This window comes from Solanum tuberosum, unplaced genomic scaffold (genome assembly GCF_000226075.1).
Source record: "Solanum tuberosum cultivar DM 1-3 516 R44 unplaced genomic scaffold, SolTub_3.0 scf00750, whole genome shotgun sequence".
NCBI classification, from domain to species: domain Eukaryota; kingdom Viridiplantae; phylum Streptophyta; class Magnoliopsida; order Solanales; family Solanaceae; genus Solanum; species Solanum tuberosum.
This window is the reverse complement of record NW_006239666.1, coordinates 99,860-104,211: the sequence shown is the minus strand read 5'-3', so window position 1 is coordinate 104,211 and position 4,352 is coordinate 99,860.

Below are 4,352 nucleotides of genomic sequence, written 5' to 3'. Positions count from 1 at the left end.
AGAATCGATTTTGAATGTTTCGTAATAATTATCTTATAGATATTTAGTAATTTTCCTGATATATACATATATACAGGGTCTAGATCTTGTTCTAGGATCTTCCCTATTGCATTACATAATATAATGCATTTATTCCCTCAATAATGTACACACTATACAAGAATATTCAAAACTCAAAATAAAAAAAAATACACCCTTCATAGTCCCAAACAAGTTAGGGATCAGAACGAATAACTAACCACTTTAATTAATGAAGTGGCTCCCAAGTGTAAGGATTATATTTCTTCCCGCTAGCATCTTCCAAAAAAAATCATTTTTCCGTCACTGTCCATTTACATAAAAGAGTCCGCGGACTAAGCGGTGAATCTCTAATACATCCTTGGAACACATTGAACACTTCAAAAGCTCTTTCTTTTAAACCCCACCAATAATGACAAAAAAACATTGTGTTAGCAAAATATTTCTCTTTGAATGACCATTCAAATTTGTTATTTGGACTAAGGTCATGAAATCCCATATCGTTATCTTTAGAAGCACAATGAATTTTAATACTATTAAAGGGAAATTTAGTAGGATCAATATTATTCACAACTTGAACTTGGAATGAATTAACACATTTTAAATGTAAAACATTTATGAACAATATGATCAATAAAAGAAAAGGTGATTTGATGTATGAAGAACTCATTTTGTAAGTTTTTTTTTTTTTTAGAATTTTATTTCCTAAAGAAGTTGTTAGTTTAAATTTCTTTGTTATTATTGATAGTACTTGAATTTATAATGCAAAAATATAGCATTCACAGTTACAATGCAATGGTAATGAGAATTTTTATGATGAAATGTGAATTATATAAGGAAGGCCATAAAAAATGCCAAATATTTTTGTTATGATTATAATCTGTCGATAATCCATGAGGTATATGTTTTTTTGTTATTTGAAATTTTGGTTTTTAAGTTTATCTCTATGGCAAACGTGTCTGAATTAATCATTTTGAGGAACCATGAGTGAAATAATATTAATAATTACTTTTAGATATCGTCCATAAATCATGTGAAACCATTTATTTTTTTCGTAGAAGGTTTGTAACGATTTCTAAAAACTAAAATCGTTCATTTCCTATTGTTTATTTATGACTCTCCTTGAAATGATTCACATAAAAGATGTAATCATATTAGATAAGTCTGGTATGACGAGCTCGACTGAAAAGATATTGATGTGAAAACTATGATCGATCATTGACCTACCTTATGGGATACCACTTGTTGCACCAACTCAGACACCTTTACCGAGAGTATAGTCTCATTTTGTTTCTTTGGAATTCAGTAGAAAAGGGGATTATAATTAATTAAGAACTAGTATAATCTAATTAAGAGGTCCATTACAGATCAGAGAATAGTCTATAGCCCAATTATTGAACCTAATCCATCTTAATTCTCACTTTAATTTATTCTTATTATTATATTAATTTCTTCGTTTTTCTTCCTAAGTTATTGTAGCATTATATAGCAACTTAACTAGAGATAACAAAGAAGCGGAACGATTACAAAGATGTTGGTTTAAACTTATGTGGGACAATATGCATGAGTATGACATGGTAATATAGCTCGTCAGGTGTCAATCATGAAATTATTTTTTGTCGTAGAGAAATACAAATGATTTATATTTCTTTTTAATTCATTTGGTATGTGAAATTTATTGGCTTAATTAATTCAAATTCATATTGCATGTAATAAGTAAACTATATGAAAAGTCACTTTAGGAATGGACAATTTGCTTGAAAAATGTTATGGAATAAAATGAAAATGAATAAAAAATGGTTTTGCTACTATAGATTATAGTCTCTCTAATTTCCTTCTTAATTAATCACTAGTGATTAATATGATTACGGATAATATTTAATAAACTTCATGTACCATCTACTACTTAAGAATAAATTGCAAAGTGAAACAAATCAAAATAAAATAATTATAATTATCAAATATTTATAGATATTTAATAAATTTCTTAATATATATACAATATATACAGGGTCTAGATCTTCCCCTGCGCATTACATATAATAATGCATTTATTCCCACTCTAATATACACCATACACAAATATTCAAAACTCAAAATAAAAAAGACACGCTTCACAATCCCAAACAAATTATGGATCGGAGCGAATACCCAACTACTTTTACTTTTTAAGAGGCTCCCAAGCGTAAGCAATGTATTTCTTCCCTTTATCATCTTCCAGAAAAAATCCTATATCCGTTATTGTCCATTTGCATAAACGAGTATCGGGATTGAGTGGTGCATTTTTAATACATCCATGGAAGACATTAAACACTTCAAAAGCTCTTTCTTTTAAGCCCCACCAAAAATGACAAAAAAATAATGTGTTAGAAAAATATCCCTCTTTAAATGTCCATTCAAATTGGTTATTTGGAGTAATGTCATGAAATCCCATGTCATTATCTTTCGAAGCACAATGAAGTTTAATACTATTAAAGGGAAATCTAGTTGGATCAATATTATTCACAACTTGAACATGGAATGAACTAGCAACAACATTTTTTAAATTCAAAATATTTATGAATAATATGATCAATAAAAGAAAAGGTGATTTGATGTAGGAAGAACTCATTTTGTAAGTTTTTTTTTTTTTTTTTTTTGGGTTAGAATTTTTTTTTTCTAAGGTATTTTGTTAGTTTACATTTCTTTGTTATTGTTGGTATTTGAATTTATAATGCAAAATTACAACATTCACAGTTAGAATGTAATGGTAATGAGAATTTTTATGAGGGATGTGAATTATTTAATTAAGGAAGGCCATTAAATATGCGAATTATATTCTTTATATTTATAACCAGTCGATAGTCTGTCATTGTGTAAGACAAGTTCTTTTTAGTGAGGTGTACGTTTAATTTTTTTTTTTGTTATCTGAACATTTTGGTTTTTCAGTTTATCTCTATAGGGCAAACGTGTCTGAATTATTTTGATGTATTGGGAGTGAAATAATATTAAATAATTATTTTTAAATATTGTCCATAAATCATATGAAACCTTTTATTTTTCGTCAATGGTTTGTTACTTTTTTAAAAGGTTAGACAATGACAATATCGTGCTTCAAACCTTCTTCTGTTTCTTCTTTTCTCCGTCATACTTTTCTTAGTAATTTTAGTTTTTAATGTCCTATCGTATCGATCAATTTAGCGTAAATAATAAATTCCAATTTTTGTTTAGTGTTTGTAGTTTTAGTAAGTTTTGTTTATATTATTTACGCTATATTGGAATTAATTATTTACGAACTTCTAGCAAGTATTATGTGAATTAAGGGGTGACATTAATAGATTGGATTATGATTTATAATGTTGATAGTTTAACTTACCTTAATCGATTTAACTATTTTGTGTAAGCGTAATATATTGATTATAAACAAAAAAAATTAAAAAGTAATTTGCTCAAAAATCGTCTATACAATATTCCAAATTAAAGCCATTGGGTTGAGTATAATCATTTGCTGAGCATAGGCTAAATAAATGATTTTCTTTTGTGTTATTGTCTAATAATCTAATGCTAAATGTTGAGTCTGTGCTTGCAAGAATCAAAACTTTCTTTTATTGAATTACAACACTTTTGACATTTTATACAATATTTCTCCAAAAAAAAATAATCACAAGTTAATGCAAAGTATTGAGCTCATGCTTATACAGGCTAATATCATCTAATTTATATATAGGATTTAAACAAAAATGTTGCATTTCTGGTGAATCAACATATCCTATTATGGAATGATCTGCCCTGCATAGAATAATCTATGTATTAGGGATCAGAGCGTATAACTAATCACTTTTAATTAAGTACTATCCCAAGAGTAAACAAGATATTTTTTCCCTCTATCATCTTCTGCAAAAAATCCTGCATCTGACACTGTCCATCTGCATAAATGAGTCCGAGGGTCAAGTTGTGAATTTCTAATACATCCATGGAAAGTATTGAACACTTCAAAAGATTTGTCTTTTGAATCCCACCAAAAGTGACAAAAAAATAAAGTGCTAGAAAAAATCTCTCACCAAATGACCATTCATATTGATTATTTGGAATAATGTCATGAAATCCCATATCATTATCTTTAGAAGCACAATGAATTTTTAACATATTAGAAAGGTTTGTAGTAGGAATGTCATTTACAATTTGAATATGGAATTTTTTGGGAACAAAAATATTATGTATGTTGAAGCTTCTTACTTGTGAAATATTTATGAATAATATGATCAATATTAGGAAATGTTCTTTGATGGGGAAATAACTCATTTTGTGAGTTTTTTTTTGGGTGTATGTTGGGGGGGGGGGGGGGGGGGGGGGGG